This window comes from Dasypus novemcinctus, chromosome 9, assembly GCF_030445035.2.
Source record: "Dasypus novemcinctus isolate mDasNov1 chromosome 9, mDasNov1.1.hap2, whole genome shotgun sequence".
NCBI classification, from domain to species: Eukaryota; Metazoa; Chordata; class Mammalia; order Cingulata; family Dasypodidae; genus Dasypus; species Dasypus novemcinctus.
This window is the reverse complement of record NC_080681.1, coordinates 9,189,508-9,204,133: the sequence shown is the minus strand read 5'-3', so window position 1 is coordinate 9,204,133 and position 14,626 is coordinate 9,189,508. Positions and strand designations below refer to the sequence as shown.

The following is a 14,626-nucleotide window of genomic DNA, read 5'->3' as shown; positions in this document are numbered from 1 at the left end:
AGAGGAGCCTTTTGACAGCTGGGGCTCCAGGCATTGAAGGGGGATGGCCCCATCCAGGGTGGTTTGACACACAGAACCTAGGAAGAGAGGAAGAGTTGCAGATTGCAGAGGGCTAAGGCCTGGGGCCAGCGCAGCCCCTCGCTGCAGGCAGGGCCTGGGAAGAGGGATCTGCCAGGACCGGGCACGAGCCCAGGGCCGGGGGCGCTGGAGCAGGTGCCATGCCCGGCTCGGCACTGGCGTGGTGGCGCCGGGAGCTGCGTCGCCGGCTTCTGGGTGGACCGCGACAGCCTGGGCAAGTGTCCTCCACCGTCAGGGGCCGAGGCCCGACCTATTTTCTGGGCCAAGGTGGTTGTCTGATCCGAGGGAGTGGGAGAGAATCCCAGAAAATTGAGCACAGTGGACTTCCTTGAGCCAGATTCAGATTTGTTTAGAAAATAAAGAAATGTGGCATTTCTTTCAACCCAAATGCTTCGCACGGTGGTTCTCAGAGTGTAGAGAACGGACCCCTGAGGCTCCCTGAGACCTTTTCAGGAGGTCCTTGGAGGCAAAAACTATTTTCATGATAATGGGAAGGTGTTATTTACCGTTTTTGGGCTGTGTTGACATTTGCCCTGATGGTGGAAAGCAACTTCGAGTGACACTGCTGGCACGGTAACGTGAGCCAAAGCACCAAACTGCCCTCGCAGTTCCCGTATTCACAGCCACACCCGGGCATAATTAAATGTGCGTTTCACGCTAGAATGTTCTTGACGAAGCAGTAAGAAGGATTAATTGCATTACTTGGACCCTCGAGTACATGTCATTGAATTCTGTGTGACAAATGGTATACATAAAGCATTCTCCTGCATACCAAAGTGTGATGTTTGTCTTGAAGAACTTCTGTTTGATGGTTTGAACTGTGAGCTAAACTAGCCCCGTCCCCTTTTTTTAAATGGAACAACATTTATACTTAGAAGAATCACTGAGAGATGAATGATGGTTATTCAGATCTGGGTATTTGGCAGAAATTTTCTTCAAAATGAACAAAGTAGGCCTGTCACATCAAAGAAAACAACTGACAGTATTTGTTTCCAATGACAACATTTGAGCTTTCAAGGAAAATTTAAGAATTTTTTAAAACCTCACATCCACCACATCGGACTTGACAGTTTCTGATGAGATTAGTGGTAAAATTAATGAAAGATTTTTTTTTGCTATCATATAATGAAATGTGTCAACATTTGGAAGACACGCAGAACTCATTGAACGAGTATTTTCCAAATTACCAATGTGTGATGTTACAAAATCATGCGTGCGTGAAAATCCATTCAAAGTGTAAGATAGACCAAACGATTTTAATGTTAGAGTATGAAAAACTCATTAATATGGTTTCAGATTCCACATCACTACTGATCTTTAAGTAACTACCACTTGTTGAGTGGGTGTGATATCAAATATTCCAAAACATCCACAATTATCTGAAAAGAATCTTAAGATACCTCCCTCTTTTCCAACTATACATATATGGAGGCAAGATTTTCTTTGCATACTTCAACCAAAACAGCATACCTCAACAGACTGAATGTATTAAGGCAGACATTAAAGAGATGTGTAAAAATATAAAACAATGCCACTTTTCTTAATATTTTTGGTTTTAGGAAATTCTGTTATTCTTTATGAATATTTGCTCTTTTTATTAAAGCTTCCTGGATTTCTTATTTTTAGAAATGAGTTACTAATTTTTTAAAATTCTCAGTTTTAACTTTGAGTAAGGTATTAAGTAACCATGACTTGCATAAACAACAGCTCCTGGGGGGCCCTCGATAATGTTTAAGGGTGTAAAAGGGTCGTGTGGCTATGAATTTCGAGAACTGCTTTGATCTAGAACAAGTCTTCCCCTCTGGAGAGCCTGGAAAGACCTCGGCCACTGAGTGGGGGCAAGGAGGGCGCTGCAGTTGTGGTTACGATTTCCAATTTAAAATTCACTTTTATGTGTCTGATATCATTTTATTCTCAACCCCTCTCTGGAAGGGCAGCAGGATCGTCTTTCATGGAAAGAGGATTTGAAACTCTGAGAGGTGAAAATACCTGGTCCCAGGTGAACCAGGCCAGGCTTGGAACCCAGGTCCCCTGACTCCAAGTCCAGAGCTCCTAAGACCACGTGTGCACTTTGCCTCTGTGCCTGAGAGGAGCCCTGGCTGTTGGCTCTTCCTTTCTTTTTTTTTTTTAATCTTTTTAAAAAAATATTCCTTTTATTTATTTATTTCTCCCTACCCCCTCATTGTTCTTTTGCACTTGCTGTGTCTGCTACTCTTCCTTGTTTCTTTTCAGGAGGCACCAGGAACTGAACCGGGGATCTCTTATGTGGGAGGGAGGCGCCCAATCACTTGTGCCACCTCCACTCCCTGCTTTGTTGTGTCCCTCATTACGTTCTCTCTGTGTGTCTCTCATTGCGTCATCTTGTTGCATCAGCTTGCCGTCTTGCTCATCTTCTTTTAGGAGGCACCAGGAACCTCCACTCCCTTTTTGTGTTGTATGTCTTGTTATGTTTTCCTTCTTGTGTCTCTGTTGCGTCAGCTTGCTGCACCTGCACATCACGCCAGTTGGCTGCGTTCTTTAGGAACCCAACCAAGGACCTCCCATGAACGGGAGCTCAATCACTTGAGCCACATCTGCTTCCCCTTCTTTTCTGATATTTCCCCGGACTTGGTCTCATGGGCAGTGTGAGGCTGGCTTAAAAGAGGAACAGAAATACTATTCCCAATCCAAATAGTCGGTGCTGGACTGGGGCTGCTCCACCTTTATGCCCCCAACTGCAGTGGCCCAAGCACCTGCTCTACTTGCCCGAGCAGAGTCTAGCCCCTCTCGAGGGTCCCTTGGGTGAATTCTGGGAGCCCCCCCGCCCCAGGAACACTGCACGTGGGGCCCCAGGCCAGCTCCCAGTTGCAGTAACGACACGGGGCTGCCCTGAGTGGCTCTTGCTCTGGCTTCCCGGGCCCATTAAGCGGCTGGAAGAAGCCTCCCCAAGCTGCCAGCCTCAGCACAGTACTAAGTCCTGTGAAGGCGGAGGAGGATGGCCTCTTCCCTCTCCCGGCCACTCTGTCACCTGGTACTAAAGCATCTCATGAATTCTGCCATGAAAATAATTTCCTGGGTTTCTATTCCGTACCCCTCTAGAGCAGGGGCTCTTAACCTTTTTTGTCCCACGGACCCCTTTGCCAGTCAGGCAGAAACCACAGACCCCGTACTAAGTCCACCCTCTACTTGTGTATTATTTAATGAATACATCACACCGCACCAACTCATCCCCACAAGAATAACGTTGTTGTTTGTTTTTTAATTTAAATTCAGGCTCATTGGCCCCTTGTTAAGAACCCCTGCTCTAGAGATCAAATGCAAGCCTTATGGGCTGGTGGAGAAGAGATTCACTGAAACCCCTTCCTCCTTTCTCCTCCAACTTATAAAACAAAGCCCTCAAGCCTGGGAATGGATGCCCAGAGAAGGAGAGGGATGGCAACCCTTGAAATAACTGGGCCCCCTTGAAATAACTGGGACCCGTTCGGTCCACAGTGCCCTGTGATGCACATAAATGGAAACCGACCCTGTGAGATGATCTGCGATGCCTGCCCCCTCTGTGTGGTTTTATCGCTCGCGTGCGCTGTGTCAAGAGGAACAGAGTGAGCGAAGCTTCGGCCTGGGTGGTGGGGGGGGAGAGTGGCGAGAGAAGGCCTGCAAGGTTTCTTCTTCCAAATACAAACACTTTGCTTCTGGGGTGCACCGCCTGTTCTTTTCTTTCCTGTTACCTGCTGGAAGGCGCGGCTCACTGACTGGCTGTCCCCTGAGCTGGCCCACTCTCAACGGCCCCTCGGGCAGAGCACTTAGCTCCTGCTTTGAGGCCCTCAAGGACTCTCGCCCAGGCCACACCGGCGCTGGGGAACAGTCTGCTGTGGATAACCCGCTCAGCTGTTCTCTCCGCCGGGGCCTAAACGGAAGCGCCAGCCTCAGTGGAGTCTGCCCGTTCCCGGAGTCAGCGCTGGGCCATGGACATGCCCAGCCAGGTCCTGTCAGATGGACAGTTCGTTTCAATCCCAAAATCCCTGGGAAGGCTTCGGGAGCTCATTTTCCTGTCCTTGGATATTCTGGTCCTGTGGCCCCAGAGGGGCCGGCCCGGTGGCTGCGGTCACCAAAAGCGGAGTGTGCGCCCAGGTGCCCAGCCCTGGGTCCCCTCCAGCCGCGCCGCCGCACTCCACCGGTGAGCCACCCCTGGCTGCCGTCCACGGAGGACAGATGGCCGAGAGACGGAGGTTTTTGGATTTTCCTGACCAGATTTCTCTCCCCTGCATCGCAAAGCAAGCCGAGACTTTAAGAGTCATCCCCAGAGTGACAGGCTGTCTCCAGGGCCTGCCTGGGTAGACAAAAACCGACCACAGCGGAATATCAGTCAGGGCCTGCCTTTTCAACGGCCAGTTTTTGTTTGCCAGGCTGTCCATAAGGAGAGGGGCAGGCTTGGATTTTCACCGCTGGTAGGAAATCAAGGAGAGAGGCCGCCAAGAAGGGGAGGTCAGGTAAGAGCTGAGACCAGCCCTGGGCACCGGACAGGATGGCTCCCTGGTGCCTGGGAGGGGGACCAGAAGGCCCTATGGTGCTGGGGGGAGGGGGGACCAGAAAGCCCCATGGTGCTGGGGGGAGGGGGGGGACCAGAAGGCCCCATGGTGCTGGGGGGAGGGGGACCAGAAGGCCCCATGGTGCCCAGGAGGGGGGCATAAGGCCCCAGCACCAACGCCCTCCCTGCAGTGTGCCGAGCGCCCACCGCGCGCTTGCATGTGATGGCTCACTCCTTCCTCGCAGCCCCACTTGACTGAGGACATTCCTCTCTTCGTGGACTAAGGGCTCTCTCCCTGGAAAACGCCTCTGCTCGCGTGGTTTCCGTTACCCTCCACGATCAGGCACTCCCGTCCTTCTGAGTCCCCAAAGGGCTTACGCATTGCCACAGGACCTCTTCAGCCTCCCACTCCCCACCCTCTCCAGCCCCCGCCGCCCGCGGCCGTCCTTGTCTCTGGGGATGGCACTGCCACCTGCCCAGAGGCCCGGGCAGAAGCTAGGAAATCGTCACTGGGGCCCTTTTCCCTTTCCCGAGCTTATCTCACAATCACCAAATCCAGCCGCCCCTCCCTGTGAAATACCTCTTGGCTGCATCCAACCACTCCATCCCCACTGCGGCCACACAGGTTCAGACCACCGCACCACGCGGCTACCTCCCGTGGATCCCTCCCCAGTCGGTTCTGGAGGGCAGCCAGAGGTCACTCTAAGCCATTTGGCTCTGCTGCTCTCCGGCTCCACACTGCAATGGCGCCCCATTGCTCTGAGCCTGCCTTAGACACGTCCCTTGGAGATTCAACTCCTGCTGCCTCTCCGAGTCACGCTGCCGCTCCAGTCCCCGCACACCACACTCCAGTTAAACTCGACTAGCTTCATTCCTAGTTTTTATTTCTTTCTCCAAACCTTTGGAGCCTGTTTCCTCTGTCTGGAAACCTCTTTCCCGTGCACACTGACCCCTGCTTCATCCCACTCTCACGGAGCCTGCCCGATTCCTACGGCTTTCTGATTTCTGCTGAGATGCCACTTCCACCAGGAAGCCCCCAACCCCCCTTCTAGGTGCACCCCTGTCACTCTGTCCTTCCGCTTATCCCAGCACTGCATTTTCCTCCACTGCACTGGAAACTCACCGAGGGCAGGAGCAATGCCTGGCTCACCGCTGGGTCCTCAGTGCCAGGCGCACACTCGGGCATACAGCAGGTACTCTTTCATTGGGTGAGTGGATGAAAGAACAAATGAACGAGTAACTTGCCCAAAGCTGCTCAGCAAATACATGGTGGACTTGGGATTTTAATCCAGTTCTGTTGGACCTCAAAGCCTATGGCTCTGCCTTCCTCCCTGATGATCTAAGTGCCATAATGTGGATTATTTAAAGCAAGGCTAGATGACCTCTGGAGCTAATAGAGTCTCATGTGAACAACTGCAGTGAACTTTTGAGAGTGCCTTGAATCTGACATTTTGAAATCATCTTTCAGTATGCATCATCAGAACTCGCTTACTATTCTGCTCTAGCAAACAGGTCTCCTCCTGCTCCATTTGCAAATTGCCCAATTTAGGCCTCCAAGGTTCCTCTCTCTCCTGAAAGCAATGCCTCAGCTATATCGCCATTTCCTTCCTTGTATAGGCGCGTGTAATATGCCCCAAAGAGCTGGAAAGAGACGAAGCCATTACGGTACTTTCTTAGGAAAGGAAATTGCTGTATTTCTGTCGGAAGATTGTGCCAACTTGTTGTTGATGCAATGCGGCCAACTAGTATTGCAAAATTCAATCAGCCTGGAAGATTTCAGCAGAGGCCAAAGAAGGCCAGCAGCAATTCCTGTAAACACAAATCACAATATTTGCACTTATGTGTGCCACAGATGGATTACATTATCTTTCTCTGCTTTATCTGGAGAAAGAATGGCATGTACCTGGGGAATACAGAGACTCAGAAGGTGGCCTCAAAACCCTCAGAAGTGGGCTGGATTAATCTCCTCCTGCAGGAAAACTGGCTCCAGTGGAGCAGGGAACGAGCCCGTTATACCACAGCGCTCCCCTGGGGTCTCCGTGTGCGGCAGCCAGGCCCTCCTCTAGGTGAGAGCCGCGTGTGATCCCAGGAGATTCCATGAGTTTCCCACCGAGACCTTGGGAAGGGACCCCCTCTGAAAGTGAGCCTTTCATTTGTCTTCTGAATCCTCAGCTGCTCAAATGAAAGCACATTGAAATTGTCCTCTTTGAATCTGATTCGAAATAATCTAGCCAAATGGGGGATCTGGAGATGAAGTAGCGTTGGCCATAAATCGATCACTGTTGAATCTGGGTGATGGTTACGTGGCAGGGGGTAAGGGGAGGGCTGTTCACTTTGCCATTCTGTATTCTTCTGTTTTGTTTTGAAAATTTTTCATAATAAAAGTTTTCTTAGCGCTACATTTGAATATAATCTGGTACAAATTTTCTGAGGAATAATTTGGTACTACGTAGTCAAAAGCTTTTAAAATGTACAAACCCTGTGACTGAGAAATTTTACCTCTAGGAATTTTCCTCAGGGAAAATCATGAATGTGCAACAAGATTTATCTACCGGAATAGTCTCTTCATGGCCGTCTTGTTTACAGTAGGGAAAAAGGAAATGACCTAAATGTTCACTGAGAAAGATTATGGCACATATTATGATGGACTATTGTGCGGTCATTAAAATAATGTTGGGTCTGGTGGCTGCGAGGAATAACAGGCATTTTATACAAATGATGATGGAAGTAAATTAAGTAACTTCTTTGGAGAGCAAATTGGTAATATCCACCATCATTTAAAATGTGAATATACTTTGACCCAGCAATTACATTTCAAATAACTTTCCCATTGTTAGATAAAAGTGTTTATATTAGTATAATTGCAGCATTCTTTATAGTAGGAAAATGGAAGCAACCTAAATGGTCAACAAATGAAGACTAGTTAAATATATTATAGTAGAGCAGAAAATGAAATTCTTTGCAGGCATTATTTGTATGGAATAATAATCATAGCTAATATTTTGGAAGCTTACTATGAATAAAACACTGTTCTAAGTCCTTTTTACATGTTAATTGATTTAATGTGCTGATATGAAAACATCTCTGTATAAGCTAGCCACTGCTGTGTAACAAACTGCTCCAAACACTTAATGGTATAAAACAATAAACATTTTTTATTTTTCAGTTGACCTTACTCCTGACCCTGTAGTTGACTGTAGGTGAATAGGCAGCTCTGCTGATCTTGGGTGGGCTCTTTCACATGTTGGTGGTCAGCCAGTATAGGCGCTGCTTTAAAATTGGCTTGGCTGGTACAATTGACCTCCGTGTGGACTTTCATCTTACAGGCTAGCCTTGGCTTGCTCATGTGGTAGAAGAGATACTAGAAGCATGCAAGAATTCTTGAGGCTGTTTGGTCTCCGTTGAAAATCTGTTGGTTAGTGTAGCCACCTGCATCAATTATCTGAGCTAAATCTTCTGCATAACTGGCAGTAGCTTCTGCATCAGCACTTGCTGCCTCACCTTGTACTTTGATGATTTGGAGATGGCTTCTTTCCTTTAATCTCATGAACCAACCTCTGCTTGCTTCAAACTTTCCTTCTGCAGCCTTCTCACCTCTCTCAGGCTTCGTAATATTGAAGAGAGGGCTTTGCTTTGGATTAGGTTTTGGTTTAAGGGAATGTTATGGGTGGTTTGATCTTCTATTTAGACCATTAAAACTTTCTCCATATCAGCAAAAAGGCTGTTTTGCTTTCTTATCAATCATGTGCTCACTGGAGTAAAACTTTTAATTTCCTTCAAGAACTTTTCCTTTGCCTTCACAACTTGGCTAACTGGTGCAAGAGGCCTAGCTTTTGGCCAGTCTTGGCTTTTGGCCTGCCTTTCTCACCGAGCTTAGTCATTTCTAGCTTTTGATTTAAAGTGAGAAACATGCAGCTCTTCCTTTCACTTGAACACTTAGAGGCCACTGTTGGGTTATTAACTGGCCTAATTTCTATATCGCTGTATCTCAGGGAATAAGGGGGAGTCGGGGCAATGGCTAGTCAGTGGAGCCATCAGAACACACATAACATTTATTGGTCAAGTTTACTATCTTATATGGGCACTATTAATGGCACACAAAAGAATTACAACCATAACATCAAAAATTGCTTTGATAGACTAGCTCAATGCAGGGTTTCCACAAACCTTCAATACAACCAGGAATGCCCATAGCATGAACTCTGACATGTAACTATTAATACAAAAAAGCCTGGATGACGCATGCCAAAATATTTATATTGGGTCATGAGATCACAGGCAGTTACTTTTCTTCGTGTGGTTATCTATACATCCTCATTTCCTTCTAATTTACATTTATTATTATTTTCTTCAATCAAAATATAGAAAAGATAATCCTAAAAACTGAAAGCTAAGCCCCAGGGCATCTCAGAAACAACTTCAGTTCTCACATTCTCGGCTATTTTTTCCCATAGGCTGCAGAACACATAGGCAAGGATGATAATTTCTACAATAGTTTGGCTGGTCATGGGGAATTTGTGTCCAAGTTCAAGCCCAACTTTTAATCATTCTCGCCTTTCCTCCTCCCAATACCGTGAGAACGGAATTATTAGCCCCATTTAACAGATAAGGAGCTGGAGCCCCACGGCAGGGCTGAAGTCGGGTGAGGCGCTCTGCAGTCCGGTGAGGCGCTCTGCAGTCCAAGTTCAGGCTACGCAGCTGTGTCCCACCCGCAAAAACCGTGCGGCGGGGCATAGGCTTCCCTGCGCTGACCAGCGCCCCCTTCTGGGTGTCTGGATTGTCTATTGGAAGCTGCTTCCTTCTGCATTTTAGCGAGAGAGAGACATTCAGCAATACGATGGCTACACTCTTGGTTGTAATTGTGCTGAGTGCTGCAAAGGAGAAGTACAGGCTCCACAGGAGCTCCTGACAGGGAGGAGACCTGGTCTGGCCTGGCCAGAACCAGGCGATTGTGGCCATCTGTGTAGTACCCTGAGTGTCCTGCATCACGTACAATTTTGAATGAACATCCTTGAGGCATTGCAGAGAGAGGGGCACCAGCCTAGCCTTAGAAGTTCCTGTTTGGGCTCAGCTTTACTGCTTGCTAGCTCTGCGACCTTGGGCAAGGCACTTCCGTCTCTGAGCCCCTGGTTTCTAATCAGTAAAAACGAAGGTGTTAGATAAGCCAGTGGTTTGCTAACTCTCTCTCTCTCTCCTCCCTCCCCGCTGTGTCTCTCCCCACCCCCCCCACACACACACAACCTGAGACACACATCAGAACTGAGCTGTTATAAAATTTGTCTGCTGGGAAGTGGACTTGGCCCAGTGGTTAGGGCGTCCGTCTACCACATGGGAGGTCCACAGTTCAAACCCCGGGCCTCCCCGACCTGTGTGGAGCTGGCCCATGCGCATGCTGATGTGCACAAGAAATGCCCTGCCATGCAGGGGTGTCCCCACGTAGGGGAGCCCCCCGCGCAAGGAGTGCGCCCCATAAGGAGAGCTGCCCAGCATGAAAGAAAGTGCAGCCTGCCCAGGAATGGCGCCGCCCACACGGAGAGTTGACACAACAAGATGACGCAACCAAAAGAAACACAGATTCCCGTGCTGCTGACAACAACAGAAGCAGCTAAAGAAGAAGACGCAGCAAATAGACACAGAGAGCAGACAACCGGGGTGGCGGGGGAAGGGAAGAGAAATAAATAATAAATCTTCAACAAAAAAATAAAAAATAAAACCTGTCTGCTTGCCCCTTCCCTCCCCACCTTCCTTCTTGACCTCTGTGGCAGTCCCTAAGTCCCCTCTAGGAACCCCAATGATCTGCAAGGATCCCCAAGGAGTTTGAAAACCTCCGAACTAGGTGATTTCTGAGATCGCTTCCAGTTGTAAATTGTGTAATAGTAACGTGGAATTTAGGACCCCACACCCATTTTCCATCGTACGTGAGTTTGGAAGGCAATAATAAGATTATGATGTGACAATGCCTCTGACTCGGGCATTCATGCCAACTCCAAACTCCTTCTAACGTGCCTTCCGGGACAAAAGAGGCTGAAAATCTAAAAATTATATGTCCCAGCTCCTTCGCAGCTAGGATGTGACCCAGGTCCTCCAAACCAAGACGCCCGCATGGACGTGGAAGGCAGAGGCGAGCAGTGTGGGTCAGCTGTCGTGGGCAGGGAGGCCAGGTCTTCTGGCCACGCCATAGCAGAGCAGTCTGGCTCTTCTGGGGCAGCAAAGGGGATAGATAGTTCTGTCCCTAGCATAGGTGCTGGGAGGGGGGCCAGCAATGGTAGGAGGGGGGTGGGAGGTTTCCTTTTTGAACAATGCAGGGGGTCTGCTTGGTCACTTCTGTTGGGTGCATTGATTCCTGGATTTGTAGCACCCAAGCTTCTGGGAATTCTACAAGCTAAACAATATCCTGTAACAAATCTCCTTCTGCCTAAACTAGTGAGGGCAGATGCTGTTGCCTGGATACAGCGGCCAAGAAACACCAAAGCAGATTCTTTAATAGCTCTTACCAAAAGGCCTGGCCCTTATCCTTCTCAGGTGCTTCCTCACCTCCGGCCTCTCTACACTCTTCCAATCTTTCCGGGCTTGACGCAGCACAGTCTCCTGCACACACCGTGCTGGTTACACCTTTGAAGGCACAGACTGCGATCCAGAGAGCCCTGAGTTTGAATTCCAGCTCTGTTGGGTCAGACAGGACAAATTCTTTAATCTATGATGCAGATTTCTCATTTGCAAACTGGAGCTAACACTGCTACCAACTGCAGAAAGTTGTAGTGACGCTCAAATGAGGCAAGGCTCGGGATGCTCATAGCAGAGCAGCTGGCCCTCGAGAAAGGCTTGGACCTTGGAGCTGTGGCTGATGTTGCAATTACCTTTGGCTTCAGCGAGCAGCACCCCTGGGGCGCGTCCATTCTGATCACGGGTGGTGGCAACTGCCTACATTTTATATGTGACACAAGATAGGAAGAAGGCTCTCTCTCTCTTTTAAACTTTATTTTTAAAGAAATTTTAGGTTACAGAAAAGTTATGTCAAAAATACAGGAGATTCCCACATACCCTCCTGTCTCCCCTTCTCACACTTCCCTTATTAATAATAACTTTAATTAGTGAGGTGCATTTGTTACAATTGATGAACACATATTGAAGCATTGCTACTTACCATGGTCGATGGTTTACATCAGGATTTACACTTTGCACTGTACAGTTTTTTAGATTTTGACAAATGTAATGGCCTGTATCTGTCATTGCGATGTCATGCAGAACAATTCCATGTCCCAATAATGCTCCATGTTATGCCTATTCTTCCCTCTCCCTCCCCTTAGAACCTCTGGTAACCATTGCTTTTATATCAGTGTTACAAGTTCTTTCATTACTAGAAAAATAATAAGTCTCCTTTAGTTGATAGTTGCATTCCCCCTTACATTTATTCACTCCTTAGTCTTGAGGATTTGAGGATGGCGATGCTCACTCTGTTTCTGATTGAGAGGGGGGCTTAGATCCCACGGGGAAGATGGATGGAACTGTCTTGCTTGCAGTTGTAGATACTCTCTGTTTTTTGAGGATAGGCTTTGTCCATCATCATCCTTGGTTAGTTTTCCTGGGCAAGTCTGATGAGCTGGAAAGTAGGTATTGGCTGTGACTCTTCTGAGATTCAGGGCTCAACTGGCAAAAAACAGCTGGAAGATTTAAGTGCCTGGGATGTACATTTAAAGAGTATAATGTTAATTATAGGTTCAAGTAAAAGAGACAAAAGAACAATTTGTAGGGAAATTACGATTGAGTCTAACTCTGTTTCATTAGGGAGATAGGTTATCATATATTCCAAGGTAAAGCCCACAGATGGGGTGACAATTTCCTGGGGTTGTCTGCCCTGCCTCTAGTGTCTAGATGTCTCAAGAGCTCTCAGGAGCCCTGCTTGAGGTGCTGTTTACTATGGCAGTCAGTAAGATCCTCCTGAGACATGCATAAGTATAACCTCTGGAATGACCTCCCAACTCACTTTGAAATCTCTTAGCCATAAAAATCTTTCATATTTAATATTTTCCTCTTTTAGTCAAGGTCTTTCCAGATACATCACTAGGTGTCACTTGGTAATAATCCCTCAGTGCCAGGGAGGCTCATCCTTGGGAGTCATGTCCCACATGGAGGAAGAAGGCAGTGAATTTATATGCTGAGTTTGACTTAGAGAGAGGTCACATCTGAGTAACAAGGAGGTTTTCAGGAGGTAAGTCTTAGGAAATATATATTACTAGACTAAGTTTTAATTCTACAAGAACAAGGTTCATAAATACAAACATCAATATCAAACACCTGGCATGTCAATCTGTCCTCTTTCGCAAGGCACTGCCTATGTACCCTAGAGATTTTTGCCACTCTATTAGAAAATGTAGCAGGACACCCCAGGCTGGGAACTGAGTATTTTGTTAGTTATTCTGTGGGGCTCCACCCACTGAAGAAGGGGCCCCTTGGTTGTAGTGTCCAACCTGAAAGTCAGGTCTCACCTCTGTATCAGTCAGGATTGTTGGCTGTAAGCAACAGAGACTGGCTTGTGGTCATTAGGAGAAATGGGCATCTATGAGAAAGATGTAGGTGACTTTGGGAATCTGTTGGTGGTGGAAGAACCAGGCTTAAGAAAATGTGAAGAATTTAAACATGTCCAGAGAGTCAAGACAACCATCCTTTAGCAGCCTCCCCTCTGCTGTCACTGGAAATGAGCTCTAGCTGTCCCTTCCTCTTGGCTCACCTCCTCCAGATCCAAGGTCCCAGCAGGTGTTTCTGAATGACCAGCCACATCATGTGCCAGCACCCTGAAGCCAGGGCACGGGGAGACAGACCACCTGACCCTTAGGTTCCTGATGCAAGAGAAGGGCTTCACCTTCCACCAAGATGATACTCTTTGGAAATTCCCAGAACCAGAAGGGGGAATTGGATGATGGCCAGGAAACAACAACAACAATCCCCTGCAATCCCCAAAGTCTGTTAGGATTCTTCAAGAGAACAGGAGTGTCTCACTGGAGTTATTGTGAAGGACACCAGGCCTCCCAGGCAGCATAGAGCTCTTGATTCTGCAGTGACCTTCGTGCCTCAGGACTAGTTGAGGTCATTGGAGAAACTGTTGCTCTGAAAAATAGACCCCAGACTGAGGAGGTCTGAGAACCCTGCTTATGAGAGAAATGCACAAATTCCTTTCCACCGGAAATGCCTCCTTTGGCCAGCTGCTTTTCCCTGGGATGGTGTGGAACATTTTCTGGCCTCACCACCAGTCTGATCAAGCTTTGTAATAACCCTATTTACCACGGAGCACCTGTCCCATTTGTCCCTCTTGTGACACATTTCAACTTGGGGGTCTTGTCACCCTAGGACCAACCTCTTTATAGGGTACACTGGGTCTTGTTATTCTCTAGACAACTGGTATTGAAGTCACCTGAAAGTACTGATGTGTGGACATATTTCCTCCTCTCAAAATCAACATTGAACGCAATGCCCCAAAGAGGCTCTCAAAATGCAATGTTTCCCATCTCAGGCTTTTCAGGAGGGATCAGTTTCATATTCGAGCAATTTATTGGAGAACCTATCACCTGAGCATCCTCAAATTAACCAATTACTGAAACAATTCACCTTCTTTTGTGAATGTTGTTTTCAGTTAACAAAAAAAGAAAAAAACGACAACTTCTAGAGGAGGCAAATTCCATAAAACTTGTTCAATCATTTGGTCACATTAAGTAGAAAATCTTATCCCCTAACAGAGACTGTAACAGTCAGTTTCATGGATTAAACAATTCGTCTGTAAAAGAACTTTTCTCCCTGGAGAATGAATAAACTCAATTGGGTATGAAGTTTTAAAGCTCTGCTTGAAATTTTCAGGAAAGTCATTTTTGCTACATATATACAATTTCAATTCTCCAGAATGAATCATAAATTTTTGAAAATTCAAGCTAAAAAGCCATGGCCTCTGTCTTGCATACCATGGCAGAATTATCTTTGAGGAGCTCGGAATCTTGCAAAACAGAGATTTAGAATAACTGTTTCAAAGGGCCACTCCCGATTTAGTAAGCATAT

The 14,626-nt window shown here is 47.4% G+C and overlaps 1 long non-coding RNA gene across 2 annotated transcripts in view; it reads left to right on the top strand.

Moving 5' to 3' along the window:
• The first annotated feature begins 4,219 nt into the window (after positions 1-4,219).
• LOC105746567 (uncharacterized) overlaps positions 4,220-14,626 on the top strand; it is a 34,844-nt gene continuing 24,437 nt past the window's right edge. For both annotated transcript variants that reach the window (XR_009187089.2, XR_009187088.1), the window contains exon 1: positions 4,220-4,544. This is a non-coding gene — a long non-coding RNA (uncharacterized lncRNA). The remainder of the gene's footprint in view (positions 4,545-14,626) is intronic.